This window comes from Capra hircus, chromosome 11 (assembly GCF_001704415.2).
Source record: "Capra hircus breed San Clemente chromosome 11, ASM170441v1, whole genome shotgun sequence".
Lineage (NCBI taxonomy): Eukaryota > Metazoa > Chordata > Mammalia > Artiodactyla > Bovidae > Capra > Capra hircus.
Window position 1 is genome coordinate 19,778,203 of NC_030818.1, and position 16,466 is coordinate 19,794,668.

Below are 16,466 nucleotides of genomic sequence, written 5' to 3' on the forward strand. Positions count from 1 at the left end.
ACTTTCACTTCTCGTTTTTCACAGCTACTTGTAAGCATTGGATCATGGAACCATTTTGGGGAAGGAATACCTGTGAGCTTTTGTGTATCTGTTTTTTTCTTCTGTCAAAAGGTCTGTTTTTTTCTTCTGTCAAAGCACAACTTCAGTTTAGGAAGGAAGAAGATTCTAGGGTTGGGTCCTGGTAGAGTTTGAATCTAGGTTCACCAGATTCAAACCTCCACTCTTGATTTCTCCACTGCACGTAGAAGCAGGTACTTGTTAGAAATTACACTGTTGACCCTTCACCTACATTTAGGATTCCTTTCCCAGATTTTGCGTGATTTTCCCTGGAGGAGGTTTGGGATCATGCTGCTGCCAATTTACCAGATGATATGCATCCAAAGCTGCTATTTCTGGAAACTTGACCATATGAAAATACCTAAAGTGTTTTTTTCCTTGTCAAAATAAAAGGCCTGGTCTTAGTGAGATTTTAATCATAAACTGATTTTGTTTGGAAAGGCCTGAATATTTGGGCTGTTTTTTAGGACAGACTTTGAGGTTGAGTTCCAGGGTTTTAGCACATGTTCTTCAAGAAATAGCCTGACATGTTTGAATGGTGCTCCAAAATTTCTGAGACAGCACTAAAGGATGTTATTCTTTGGTGTGCTGGGAATAAAAATACCATGTTAAACTTTTGAACCAGACATCCCTGTGCTGCCTAGTTAGGGGGACAGATGGAAAGAGAGAGCAATTTTTTTTTGTTTTGGAAGGGAGTGGGACTAATTGAAGTTTTCTGCCAGCAAAGTTTTGCTTTATTTGAGGTTTATTAGATAAGATTGGGCTTCCCTGGTGGCTTAGATGGTAAAGAATCCACCTGCAATGCAGGAGAGCCAGGTTTGATCCCTGGGTCTGGAAGATCCCCAGTATTCTTGCCTGGGGAATCCCATGAACAGAGGAGTCCGGTGGGCTATAGTGCATAGGGCCGCAAAGAGTCAGACATGACCAAGCGACCAAGCACACATACACACACAGATAAGATTAGTCTTTAGGCAAAAACAGAGATTCTTTGAGAACAAAATATCTATCCTTTGAACTAGTTGTAGAAATATTTACTGATCTCTATGATTTTTAGCTTAGACCCTGTTAGTCACTGATTCAATTCTTCCTTTTGAGGTAATATATGAAATATGTAGGAACTAATGTGATGGAAGATGTTTTTAAACTGTGGCACAAATTTTCTACTGAGAAAGCAATGATTTAAAAGAAATCTGAGGATGGTTTTAAGCTTTAGAGTAAGTATTGTGTATAATAAACTATTGTCTTATTTTTGGCTGGGTTGAGGCTTCATTGCTGCACGCGGGCTTTCGCGAGTTGCAGGTGGTAGGGCAACTCTTTGTTGCGGTGTATGGTCTTCTCACTGCAGTGGCTTCTCTTGTTTGTGGAACACGGGCTCCAGGGGGTGAGGGTTTAGTTGCCCTGCAGTATGTGTGATCTTCATTTCTGGACCAGGGATTGAACCTGTGTCTCCTGCATTGGCAGGCAAATTCTTCACCACTGGGCCATCAGGGAAGTCCTTGGAGTAAATACTTGAGGTAAGAAGGACACTTGAAAAATGATTTCATTGAATCTTTATAACTCTTTCTGTGATAGTTAGGACTTCTAGGGAGGGGGCTGAAATGTTTCATAGCTAAGTTCTATTTTGAATTTTGAATTCATTGCTTTTAATTTGCCATTTTTCTGCTATTATCTTTACACGGGCATGAAAGATATTCTTGCTGTCAATGTTTTGACATTTCTACTAGATAAATTTGAAAATCACTCATTCATGCCAATTCCATATCCTCTGGAGCATCAAATGAAAGCGCCTGCAATATCCCACTCATGTAACACCTCAAGGAAGGACTTATGTTTATCCTTAAAAATGAAGTTTCATTTGGTATATATTTGGCTGACATATCACAGCTCTAAAAGCTTGTACAGACAAGCATTTTGAAAAGATTATTCCTCTAACTTAAAAGTGATTATATAACATCTGTGAACTCAGTCTACAGTTTAGTAAAACTGCTCTTGGCTTTGTCCTCATGCTCAAGCCATACATTTCCAATGAAACCCAGTGATGTTCTCCTGAGCTGTCATTACTATTTTTTCATCTGTCCTCTCTGTCGTATTTTGTAATGATTGCATATGAATGAAATCAGAGTTTCATGTAGTGTGAGTTTCAATGAAAAAATAGTGGAAAATTCTTCCAATCTCTCTTTTTGTGCAAGGATCAATTGATTTTGTTGTGTTTCTTCAAAACTAGAATCCCAAAACTCCAGTACAAATAACTATGAGTAAAGAAAGTAAGATGATCTCAGAGTCTTCCAGATTCATCCCAAAGATGGGCCTACTTTGGACATTTGTGAATTTTCTAGAACTGGGTTGTTTTCAGAGAAGGCAATGGCACCCCACTCCAGTACTCTTGCCTGGAGAATCCCATGGATGGAGGAGCCTGGTAGGCTGCAGTCCATGGGGTTGCTACGAATCAGACATGACTGAGCGACTTCACTTTCACTTTTCACTTTCATGCATTGGAGAAGAAAATGACAACCCACTCCAGTGTTCTTGCCTGGAGAATCCCAGGGATGGGGGAGCCTGGTGGGCTGCTGTCTATGGGGTCGCACAGAGTCGGACACGACTGAAGCAACTTAGCAGCAGCAGGGTTATTTTCTGATGTGGTTTTCTGATTTCAGAATTTCTAGATTACTGCTGCTCCCCGTGTCATTAACAACAAAAACAGATTATCCTGTGGAAATTGGAAAAATTCCTAGTTAGCTTTTGGGATGACCAAATGTTAAGCAGAAGCATAGCTCTGGTCCATCTTTTTGCTGAAAAAACAAAACAAAACAAAACACCACAAATGAATGGATACTAAGCCCATCAAGATCTTTCCTCTGTCAGAGGCTAGCTGTGGAGAAACTTAGTGAATCTGCTGATAATGAATTTGCAAAGGACCGGTACTGTTATTATGTTGTCTGTAACTGAGTTTCAGGTGTCTTTACTATGCCTGCTCCCCTCACCTTAGACATTCATCACCTATACCAAAGCCTACTATAACAACTTCCTAGCCAGACTTTTGGGTCTTCCCTGGTGGCTCAGGTAAAGCATCTGCTTGTAATGCAGGAGACCCAGGTTTGATCCCTGGGTTGGGAAGATCCCCTAGAGAAGGGAATGGCTACCAACTCCAGTATTCTTGCCTGGAGAATCCCCATGGACAGAGGAGCCTGGTGGGCTACAGTCCATAGGGTCACATAGAGTCGGACACAACTGAGTGGCTAAGCAGGACAGTGCCAGACTTTTGTCTCTAACCTCCATGTACCTTTTACTTCACAGTAAGTATAGCTGGCTCAGAAATCACCCTAAAATGTCATGTTCCTTCTATTCATCCTTTCACAAGGACCTGCAGCGGCTCCCCTCATGCGGATAACATCAAGTTAAAACTCCTTATCCCGTACAGCAGTATGAGAAAACTTGCTCCTCTTCTGCCCAACTTAGTATGGCCCCGAACTTTTATTTAAACTCCTCTATCATTTTTTTCTTCATCAAATTTTTACCCATCAAACAATTTGGGAGCATGTACGGTGGCTCAATCTGTCTGCAATGCCAGAGACCCAGGGTTAGGAAGATCCCCTGGAGAAGGGAATGGCAACCACTCCAGTATTCTTGCCTGGAAAATCCCATGGACAGAGGAGCCTGGCAGGCTATAGTCCATAGGATTGCAAAGAGCTGGACATTTCTGAGTCACACACACACAGAGGGTCTTAAATTACTCCCACTCTTGAGGAAATAGTTTTTCATATAGAAAAATATTCAGTGTATAAAGATGGCCCTTACAGTTACTTATATAATTAAAATTTACAACCTAAATGTTTAGCAAAAGAGAATTAAATGTGACACATTTATAAAATAGACAATTTATTGTCATTATATGATATTATTTGTCACCATAGCATAACAAATTTATTAACATAAGAAAATACTAATGTTCTAATAGGAGAGAAAAAAATAATTGTCTACAGGTATGAGCTCAAATAATTAAAAAACACAGGGGAAAAAACACTAGAAATACATATTCTATAACTGTCAAGAGAGATAATCTATGCATGGTGAGAGTATGGTCCACTTTTGGTTTTTTCATACACTTTCAGTAACGTTTTTTCTCAGAAAACCTTATTTTTATTTTTGTAACTTTATTGCTTTTTTGATAATGAAAATAAGTCACAACCACTGCTAAAATTTCAGGTAATACAGAAATATGTAAGTTTTTTTAAAGTAAAAATTACTTGTAATTTCAATTAAAAAGTCACCTGGTGATAGTTACTGTATTTCTTTCTTTTCCTGTTTCCATACACTTTTATTGGTTATCAACAGTTACTGTATTTCTTCAATTTGTTCTGGTACCAAATGACACACTAGCAGTGGCTTAGTGTGTGTCATCTGTGACCCCACAGCAAGCCTTATTTTTCTCTCCTGTTCCTGGAGGACAGCAGTTTGGCTGTGGATAAGCTCAGGTTCTGGGATGTGCCCCACATGGCATCCTGTTTGGAATCTCAGACTAAAGGAGCTGCCCTGTGACAATCCCACCCTCACAGCAGAGAGGAAGAGTGAGAGGCTGAACCAAAGCCATACCCTCACCTTTAAAGCATTAGCTTGGACAGATGGAATGTTGCCTCATATTCCATTGCTCTGCACAAGTCACATGGCCAAGCCCAACATTAGTATTGCAAGGAAGTATGTCCACCCCCACCCAAGGCAGGCCGGGAGCATTACCTACCATAACGACCAGCACCATTTTGCTGTGTACATTTTTCCAGAGTTTTCAATATACAAGGGTGTGTGCACACATATACACATTTACTTTTAAAAAACTGAGATGACTCCTACTGTGAAATTTCTTGTCTACATTTTTTTGATGGATATCTTTCTATATATATGTATATATATATTCTTAAGTGTTTATTTTGATTGCCTACACAATATTCCACTTTATACATATACCATGATTTCCTTACCCTGTTTATAGATATTTGGGTTGTTCCTTTTATATTTTTTGCTACTATAAACAGTCCTGATATGAACGTCTTTGTTCATATATCTTTGAACATGTCATTAACATGCATTCCTGTATGTGGAACCATTGGAACATTCGGAATCCACATTTTCAAGTCTTTGGTGAATGTTGCAACTTTTCTTCTAGAAATGCAATTTACACTCCTGCCAAAAGTGACAATTTTAACTTAAAAATACAAACATATTTACTCTACAAGACCAAGCTTAAATCCAACTTTCCATAACTCCTTTTCCTAATAATTCCACCTAGAATTAACACAACGTCTTAAATTTCATGCTTTACACATACAGTTGTATGTATGTGTGTGTTTTATCATCTTGATTATAAGTTTGTGGAGAGCAAATACTCTCCATGGACTATTTTATTTTCCCCAAAGTAATTTTCACACTGTCCTGGTTAATGTGTATCTTGGTAATATTTTAAGCAATTGATTTGTGTTTTTGCCCCCTAGTATTTTTCCTGTCTTACCTCAATACTCTGCACACCTGTCCCTATTTCCCAACCCCTCACTCAGGCAGTTGCTGTAATTCACATTCCCTCAGAGGAGGTGTATGAGAAGGGGATGAGAGTGTGAGGGGGCTTGTAGTGCACAGGCAGAAACAGAGGGCAAGATTTTCTGGGTTTTGTTTCTATAATGTTAAAGCCCAGAGATAAAAGAGAAATTCCCAGGCTTAGAGGGCTTCCCTGGTGGCTCAGCTGGTAAAGAATCCACCTGCAATACGGGAGACCTGGGTTCAATTCATGGGTTGGGAAGATCCCCTGGAGAAGGAAACGGCTACCCATGCCAATATTCTGGCCTGGAGAATTCCATGGACTGTATAGGCCGTGGGGTTGCAAAGAGTTGAACATAGGCTTAGAAGCAGCAAAGGATAGAGAGTGGGACTTGTTTCCAGTTTTAGGAAATGATTCCCTTGGACTGGGGAGGGGGCTGGCAGCCCTCTGAGGGATTGCGCTGTACCTCCTGGTGGTGCAAAGACCATGAGACCAGGAGGCAGCGCCTGGAGGGAGAATCCAAGCCTGGGCTTCCAGGACAGCCCTGGGCAGGAATGGCCCTCAGACATCCTTTGTCTGGTGTATACCTTTTTTTTTTTTTTTTTTTTTTTAAGGAATTTCCATCATTTAAAACTCAGAAGATTTACTGGATCACATTCTTGCGTGGAAACTCTCAATAGGGGTTGAACAACCTTCTACCCCTAAAATGAGGCATGGGGTCTCCTGACTTGCAGTCTCTGATTGTCCTTCTCCACCTGAGAGATGACCCACGGGGGCCTGTATTTTCTGTTCCCTCGTTTCCTCCCTGATCTCTTCGCTGTCACTCTCCCCTTTCCTCAGTCACCTCTAGCCATATGGCCTCCTTGACTTCCCCTAGTCCTTGTACTTATTGCCCTTTTGTCTGAAATCCTCTCCCTGACTACTATGCTTATAATTGGAGCAGCCCACTCTGAAAAACCATCTATCTTCCCTCTTGACTAATTATTTCCTACAACAATTATCAGTACCTAAACACTATGCATGCACTTATTAATTGCCTGACTCCCTCCACTACAGGATAAGCTCCCTGAAGTAGGACTGTTTCTGTTGCATCCTGTGTTGTACACAATAAACATTTGTTAAATGAACGAGTGAATGGATGAGTCTCAGAAGACAGTGTACCTGAATTGACAAGTGGGGTACAGAGAGGAGATGCACTTGTTTATTTCATATTCCTCGTTGAGAATCTGCTACCTTTAGGGCAGTGTGATCACCACTGGGGAAACGCAATTGTCCTCTCTCCATTCTCAGTCCATGTGGTGACCTGGCCCAGCTCTTTCAGAATATGCCCCAGAGGTCAAGGCCGGTTTACCTAGACAGCATTACTTAGGAAGATGTGAGGCAAGTTTTTCCATTTTCTCCTTTTGAAAATCCGAGCAACTGTGTTAAGTGCTTTTAGAAATTAGGTTTCATGAAACTTTTTCATCTGCTTAACTGGAGCTAGAGGGGATCAAAATTAGAAAGAGACAAACTTTTAATAAACCAGTTTTGCTATTGGACTATCACTCAATTGTGTTGGTGGCTAGACTTAGGAAAGTAAAGTTTTGGGGTTACTTTTAAATTTAAATATATCCTAAAAGTTCATTCCTCTGTCTTTAGAGATATGGATGACTTGTATTTTTTGTATAGGTCAGACCAGGGTGTATTATAACTTGAATTTTAAAAGAAACCTTTTATTGTCACTGTAGCTCAAGGTCAAAGCAGTGTTAGATAGCAGGAGGATGGTTAATTAAAAATTATTTTATCTTGAAATATGTTTTCCAAATATTACTTTATTTTAATTTTATTAAAAAAATTTTTTATTTTTACTTTATTTTACTTTACAATACTGTATTGGTTTTGCCATACATTGACATGATTCCGCCACAGGTGTACATGAGTTCCCAATCCTGAACCTCCCTCCCACCTCCCACCCCATATCATCTCTCTGGATCATCCCCATGCACCAGCCCCAAGCATCCTGTATCCTGTATCGAACATAGACTGGCAATTCGTTTCTTACACGATAGTATACATGTTTCAATGCCATTCTCCCAAATCATCCCACCCTCTTCCTCTCCCTCAGAGTCCAAAAGTCTGTTCTATACATCTGTGTCTCTTTTGCTGTCTCACATACAGGGTTATCATTACCATCTTTCTAAATTCCATATATATGTGTTAGTATACTGTATTGGTGTTTTTCTCTCTGGCTTACTTCACTCTGTATAATCGGCTCCAGTTTCATCCATCTCATCAGAACTGATTCAAATGTATTCTTTTTAATGGCTGAGTAATACTCCCTTGTGTATATGTACCACAGCTTTCTTATCCATTCATCTGCTGATGGGCATCTAGGTTGTTTCCATGTCCTGGCTATTATAAACAGTGCTGCGATGAACATTGGGGTACATGTGTCTCTTTCAATTCTGGTTTCCTCGGTGTGTATGCCCAGAAGTGGGATTGCTGGGTCATATGGCAGTTCTATTTGTAATTTTTTAAGGAATCTCCACACTGTTCTCCATAGTGGCTGTACTGGTGGCTGGGGTGTGGAGAAAAGGGAACCCTCTTACACTGTTGGTGGGAATCCAAATATTACTTTAAAGGAATTTAGTAAAAGCCCCCAATTTGACCAGGGAGGTAGAGCGCACATCACAAATTCATGTGAGACTCCCATAACAGGTAAAGTCAAGGGCCTTATTTGGATAAAAATTATGAATGAAGGAGACTCATAATCTTTATAAAAATGACATAAGGGTCTTAAAACAGTGTTTTTGAACCCTGAGAGAGTCTTGATCATAAACTTTAGGGTGCTCAGAGCAATTGCCTGGTAGGTGAGGGAGGAAAAATCGAGACATGTACTCTGTTGGAAGAAGAGACTGTCATCACTGGAGGAAGGTTAGGGTCCTTACGCCATATTCTATGCTAATGCAACTCTAGATAATAAAGGATTTTGCATAAACATAACAAACAAATCAGAAACAAACAGAAAAAAAGGATAGTGTAACAGTTTCTTACTCTCCTTCCCTCTCTTTTTTTGGGACAACCACCAGCATCAGCATTTTCCCCATTCTCTTCCGTAATTTTATACCAAAGTTTCTCTGGCATTCAACAGGAAAACAGAAAACTTCAGAAGACCCAGGTAGAGTTTTGGTGGAAAAGACTAACAAAGGCTTTAATCTCAGACCAACCCTGGGAGGTGTCTCGCCTCTGTAAGTAAAAGCAGATTTGATATCATTGCTTTAATTAAAACCATCTGATGCACAAAACCCCTTCTCAGTTGCCCCGAATCACTTATTTTCCAACTCCATCCTCAAACAGTTTATCTTCCAATAAAGCATGTTATCGTTTGTACAGAAGACTGATAACCCAAGAGTTGTGAATAATGGAAAAATGACAAAACTTGCTATACATAATCAGTTGGCAAAGGAAGGAGAAATAACAGCTGCTTGACTGTTGAACATATATTTTTAAACTGAGCTGGCAAGTCAGTATGAATGCCAGGTCACAGATTTTCTTCAACAATTTCAAGATAGCTTAAGGTCATGTGGATAAGAGTTTCTTCGTGGCTTTTTTTTTTTAATCCCTTTGGAAGGATATTGGGCAGGATACAGGGGTGCTTTTTTACAGCCACAGAGCTCAGGATCCCAGACCCTCCAATATAAATGCCAACTGCAACCAGACAGTGACGTTATTATAGACCCATTTTTGTCAGCTGTACAGTCAAGCTCCATGAATTCAGGAATGCACTAATTTATGGGGTAAAAAACAATCTTATCCTGAAAGGTTGATTGCCAGTCAAATTTTTGAAAATTGAAATAAATATTCAGTGCAATATGGAACTTGATCTTTATGGGACTCTATGGGTAACTTTGTAAGATAAGGAATTTTTGGAGGAAAATATTGGGTTAGGTGACTCAAGTTGGAATCCCAGCTCTTCCCCTTTCTGTCTCTGTGATGGTTGATAATGGATTTAACTTTGAGGAACCTACTGATCTGTAAAATGGACACCCAACAACCTTATTTGGGAGGGTCTCTAGTCAAGACTATGGTTTTTCCAGTAGTCATGTATGGATGTGAGAGTTGGACTGTGAAGAAGGCTGAGTGCCAAAGAATTGATGCTTTTGAACTGTGGTGTTGAAGAAGACCCTTGAGAGTCCCTTGGACTGAAAGGAGATCCAACCAGTCCATTCTGAAGGAGATCAGCCCTGGGATTTCTTTGGAAGGAATGATGCTAAAGCTGAAACTCCAGTACTTTGGCCACCTCAAGTGAAGAGTTAACTCATTGGAAAAGACTCTGATGCTGGGAGGGATTGGGGGCAGGAGGAGAAGGGGACGACAGGATGAAACGGCTGGATGGCATCACTGACTCGATGGACGTGAGTCTGAGTGAACTCCGGGAGTTGGTGATGGACAGGGAGGCCTGGCGTGCTGCAATTCATGGGGTCGCAAAGAGTCGGACATGACTGAGCGACTGAACTGAACTGAACTGAACCAAAATGAGATCATGGATATATAGGTGATTTGTTGATTTTACTTATTAATTTTTAAAAATTATGAAATTAGAAAATACAGAGAATAATCTAACAGATATCCATGCACCAACCACTAGATTTTAAAGCTAGTAACATTTGCCTTATTTCCCTCTGTTTTTTGGGAACAAAATATTAGCAATGCAGTTGCTGGCTCCTTATCCCATTCTTTACCTTTTTTTGCATAGTTAATCACTATCTTGAAACTGATAGATATGGATTTATTTATTTATGAGTAGACATTTCCACTTGCTTCAGTTAACTTTATTTATTTTACAGATTAAAAAATGTAAATATATGTTAATGTTGATTAGAATAATTTTGTTTACGTTTATTATCATGCTTCTTTTTCCCCTAAGAAACATTTTTTTTTGGAGTAGAAGGGCATAATTTTCCTAAAAAATTTTTATTTCTTTTATATTGGAGCATAGTTAATTAACAGTATTGTGTTAGATTCAGGTATATAGCAAAGTGATTCAGTTATATATGTATTTATTCTTTTTCAAATTTTTTTCCAATTTAGGTTATCACAGAATACTGAGCAGCATTTCCTGTGCTATCCAGTAGGTCCTCGCTGGTTATCTATTTCCCAGGTGGCACCAAAGATAAAGAATCTGCCTGCCAATGATGGTTCAGTTAGGAAAAGCTCCTGGAGGAGGGCATGGCAACCCACTCCAATATCCTTGCTTGGAGAATCCCATGGACAGAGGAGCTTGGTTGGCTGCAGTCAGTGGGGTCACAAAGACTCAGACAGTACTGAAACAACCGAGTGTGTACACATGTGTATAAGTCAATCCCAAACTCCCTAACTATCCCTTCCTCCCACTGTTCCCCGCTATAACCACAGGACAGCTGGATTTATTTTGCTAGTATATTATGTAGGATTTTTATATCTATATTAATAGTGGGATTAGTCAGTAATTTTCTCCCCCCATACAGTTCTTAGCTAGTTTTAGTATTAAGGTTATGCTAGTTTCATAAAATGACTAGTAGACTTCTCTTTTTCTAAACTCTGAATCATTTGTATGAAATATGAACTATCTGTTATTTGAAGATTTGGTATAGACTGCTTGTAAAACTTTGGAGGCATTTTTTTTGTAGTTAGATCTTTACAGATCATTTAAAAATTTTATATAGAGTTATGCTGGCTTTCTATCTTTTGATTAGTCAGTGTTGATCATTTATATTTTTCTAGAATTTTCATTTGAATTTACATTTGTTGGTGTACAGTTTAACATATTATATGCTTCAAAATATCTCTATTCTATCTATAGTTCTATCCCTTCTTCGTTCCTAATATTTACTGCTAATATCTTTTCTTTCTTACCTTGATCAGTCTTCTAGAGGTTTAAATTTCCTTTGTGTGTGTGTTTTCTCCCTCCATAGTCAGTTTTTGTTTTATTTATCAGTTCTAATATTAATTTGTTTTCTTGTCTATTAAGTTCTGCTTTTATGTTTGCTGTTTCAGGTTTCCTCTGGTATTCTTTTTCACTTCTTGAGTTGCTGGGCTTACAACTGTTCTTTTTTCTTTCCTAACATATTCATTTAAAAGTATATACATTTGAAGAGAGTAGCATGGAAATATATACACTAACATATATAAAAATAGATAGCCAGTGGGAATTCACTGTATGATTCAGGTAACTCAAACTGAGGCTCTGTGACAACCTAGAGGGGTGGGATGGGGTGGGAGGTGGGAGGGAGGTTCAAGAGGGTGGGAACATGTGTATACCTATGGCTGATCCATGTTGATGTATGGCAGAAGCCAGCACAAATATTGTAATTATCCTTCAATTAAAAATTTCAAAAAAAAGTATATACATCTCCTTTTAAAGGATACTTTGGCTACTTCTCACAGATTTTTATGTTACATTTTCATTGTTATTCAGTTTGAAGTATTAAAAATTTCCAGCATGTTGTCTTCACTGATTATGAATGATTTAGAAGCATGTTGTAAAATTTCCAAACGCGTATTTTCACCTTTTGGCTGTGGCTTTCTAATTCACTGCCCTTCATCATCCTTTTAATGCTGTAATGTCTCTTTCAGATTGTTCTCTTCTATGGTCTAGTTGTAGGATTTCTGGCTGACCCAGTTTATCATGCTGCTGATTTTTCTCTCAGTGCAAATCATTTCCAAGTATTTGGTTGTGTTTTTCACTGTTAGCTTGTCTTCAGTGGGGTGCCTTAGGTGGACTTTCTGTGCACATGCTGCGGACGTTTCTCTACAGGGCATTTTATTTTTGTTTCTATTGGGAGTCCCAGGGTTTTAATGGTCCAGAACTTGGTTTTGTGCTGTTGTTGTTAGTTTCCCAGTTTGCTGTTTATCACATAGGCCATGCAAATGTAACTCTCGTATCCACCAGTGTCACAGGTCTGAGATTTTTTTCTTCGTTTCAAAAGACCTTTCTCTTCTTCCTGGAACCCCTGCAGGTGACAAGCTGTCCCACTACTGGCCCAGACTGGGGAGAACCTGCCCTTCTGTAGTCTTGTTTTGTAGGAGACTCAGTTCTAAGTTCTGTGCTATTGGGAGATAAAAACAAAAAAATGCCTTATATTTCTGGGTGGACCTTGAAACTCCAGTCCCAACCAGGATACCTCCTGGGCCACTGAGACCCTCAGCTTGTTTGAGTAACTTCAAAACAGTTTTGGTTATATTTTAGAATTTCTAATTTTCTAAGAGTAGGAGGAGATACATGCTCACATCAGGCACACTTATTTTAACCTATGTACAAGTTTAAAATATATGCTAGAGACACTTGTCTTATACCATAACTATTATTCTATAAATAAATTATTCTTATAAATAATTGTGTATGCATAGCTTTTATTAAAGCAGGGTACACATAATTATTTTAAATTAGGTTTAGTTAGAGAGAGAAAATCTAAATATGAATCACAGTTCTGTTCTAAGGTTGTCATCGGTTCAGTTCAGCTCAGTTCAGTTGCTCAGTCATGTCCAACTCTTTGCGACCCCATGAATCGTAGCACGCAACCTTGGAAAAATGCACAAGTCCTGGTTGAAGGGAGAAAGCATAATTCCATTTACTGCTGATCTATAGGAACATTTACTTTTACATCATTGTTAATTTTCTGGACCAAGATCAACTGGATCCTGCTGGGCAGTGGAAAGCCAAGAACTCAAAGTGATGTGTGCAGTTTTGTGTGTCTGAAATGATGGGTTTTGGCATTTTGATAGATTGACAAGCTTTGCACTTGTCAGCTTTTTCACTGAATTCTAAACATAGAAATGGGCTTCTTTCCCCACACAGAGAATACTAAGAATTTATTTCCTAAAGAACATTGTTTTTTTCCCATCCTAGGCCTGATTCTCTCTGACAGGATGAAGTTTTGTAGGCAAGAGAGATTTATTTTGGTTGGCCAGAATGCCTGTTTACGGCACTCCTGCAATACTACCTGATCCATTCAAGCTAATATGGACCTTCTCTCCTTTTTCCTTTAATCACTCTCAGACTTTCATTTTGCATTGTTACAGAAATTATTTTTATAGTAAAAATAAAAGCAGAAGAGCAATTAGTAAACTCAGTTAATTTCACATTAGAACTGCTAATGGTTTTGTTGTGAAAATAATTTGACAGTTTAGAAAAAAAATCATTAACTTGATTATCTGAGCTGACACTGGAAGGTGCTACCTGAGTAGTACCTTCTATGAGAAGGAATCTACTAGTAAGCTTAAGAATTCATACATGTTAGCCCATTTAAAAAACAGAGCCCCTTTAAATAATCAATAAAAGATATAAACAGGGTCCTAACTAATAAATGCCTAATTGTTTTCCCAGTTTTTGACATTTATGGATATTTGTCATTAAAAACAAAAGAGTAACCATTGGCCTTATCTTCTGTTAAAAGTTTTTTGTCTGATTGAACCAAAGGACTTCAGAGGATATCTTGAAAGGGGAGAGATTAATCAACCATCACTGTGACCAAGAAGTGCTCGCTTTTCCTTAAATGGTCCATATGAGGCCAGCCCTAAAGCATCATCTGATAATTTAATAAATAAACTTTGGGGTATATGGGCAATGATTTCATCAAAAGAACAATTTAGCTCTTGGTCATATTGAATTTTCTTGATGCACTATACTTGTTTGGACTCTTTAGAATAACTACACTGAATTCTTGGTGCACAACTAGTCAGACATTTTTTTGACATGTTACTTGCTGGTTGATGTAGGTGATTTCTGAAATAACGCTTTCATTAGCATTGTAGAGAAGCTATTTTCTTGACAGTGGTCAAGAAGAGAATTGGACTGACTGGGTTCAAATCACAGTTTGCCCTAACCAGAGGTTACCCTTGACAAAGTTGCTTCAGTGTCTCTTGTAAAATAAAGAGAATAGGAGTATCACCTTCGCCAGGTAGTTGAGAGGATTAGAACATACCTGGAAAGCATGTGTATCCCATGTGGTGAGCATTCAGTGTCAGCCATTGTAGTTAAATATGCATATATTCTACATGGAAACACTCAAAGTACCTGAAGCATAGCTCTAACCAATACACTAATGACTGAAATAGTATCTACTATCCTTTTGGAGATTACAATTTGTGTTTTCTCCCGAGAAACCAAGCCACCTGTCTAGGTTGACAATTCTATTAAAAAAAAAAAAAAGCCTGTCTTTTCAGATATTTCAACCTCTTTGGGAGTGAACCCTAGAAAAGTAAATTCAAAGTTAACTCCGACTATGCTCTTTGCTGATTTCTCATCTTTCTAATGCAAAATTTAATGAAAGAAATCTGATTTTCACATTGGAGCAAGGAAGAATTTAAATATCAATTATTCTGTATTCATGTTGCTGTCTCCCCCCGCCCTCCTTTCTTTTGCTGTTCAGAACTGAGGCTTTTCCAACTAGAACTATCCACCTTGGCTTTTGAAATGCTAGCTTTCCAGCTGTGAATGGAGTGTCAGTCAACTGCAGAAAGCCTGACCTTGTGAATTTCTGGTTTGCATCAGACCATCATGGTTTATTGTTCTGAAGGCTCTTGAAGGAGGGTTCAAACCCATGGTGCCATGCAAGCACCAGGATGAGTTTCTTGCAAATGGCTGTTCACTTGACATGCCTGCATTTAGAAATCCCTTGGGTAAATCTTTAGATGCAGTTCATCGCCATCATGTATCAATTGAAGATAATCTAAATCCCTTGAAAGCACACATAAAAATGTAATTGCCCTTGAAAATAAACACAAATAATTTACTGGTTATTTTACCAGAACACATCCCACTTGTTCAGACTATAGTCTGAACTCCACCTGGGCTGGTAAAACTCACATTTCTTTTTATTGGTTCACTGTGGTCCTGAATCAGAGGCTATTTCTAAATTTTGTTTTCTTTTTCTGAGTCAAAAACTAATAAGAGACAGAGTAAAGAATCTTTTATCATTCCACTGTTGACTTCCCTGACAGCAGTTTCTATTATTCCCTTGGCTTATTTGCTATTGCTATTGCTTATTAGAGGCTGAACTGCCTCTTCAGTCAGTTCAGTTCAGTTCAGTCGCTCAGTCGAGTCCGATTCTTTGCTACCCTATGAATCGCAGCATGCCAAGCCTCCCTGTCCATCACCAACTCCCAGAGTTCACTCAAACTCACGTCCATCGAATCGGTGACGCCATCCAGCCATCTCATCCTCTGTCGTCCCCTTCTCCTCCTGCCCCCAATCCCTCCCAGCATCAGAGTCTTTTCCAATGAGTCAACTCTTTGCATGAGGTGGCCAAAGCACTGGAGTTTCAGCTTTAGCATCATTCCTTCCAAAGAAATCCCAGGGCTGATCTCCTTCAGAATGGACTGGTTGGATCTCCTTTCAGTCCAAGGGACTCTCAAGAGTCTTCTCCAACACCACAGTTCAAAAGCATCAACTCTTCGGCGCTCATCTTTCTTCATTGTCCAACTCTTGCATCCATACATGACCACTGGAAAAACCATAGCCTTGACTAGACGGACCTTTGTTGGCAAAGTAATGTCTCTGCTTTTCAATATGCTATCTAGGTTGGGGTCATAACTTTCCTTCCAAGGAGTAAGCGTCTTTTAATTTCATGGCTGCAATCACCATCTGCAGTGATTTTGGAGCCCCCCAAAATGAAGTCTGACACTGTTTCCACTGTTTCCCCATCTATTTCCCATGAAGAGATGGGACCAGATGCCATGATCTTCGTTTTCTGAATGTTGAGCTTTAAGCCAACTTTTTCACTCTCCACTTTCACTTTCATCAAGAGGCTTTTGAGTTCCTCTACACTTTCTGCCATAAGGGTGGTGTCATCTGCATATCTGAGGTTATTGATATTTCTCCTGGCAATCTTGATTCCAGCTTGTGCTTCCTCCAGCCCAGTGTTTC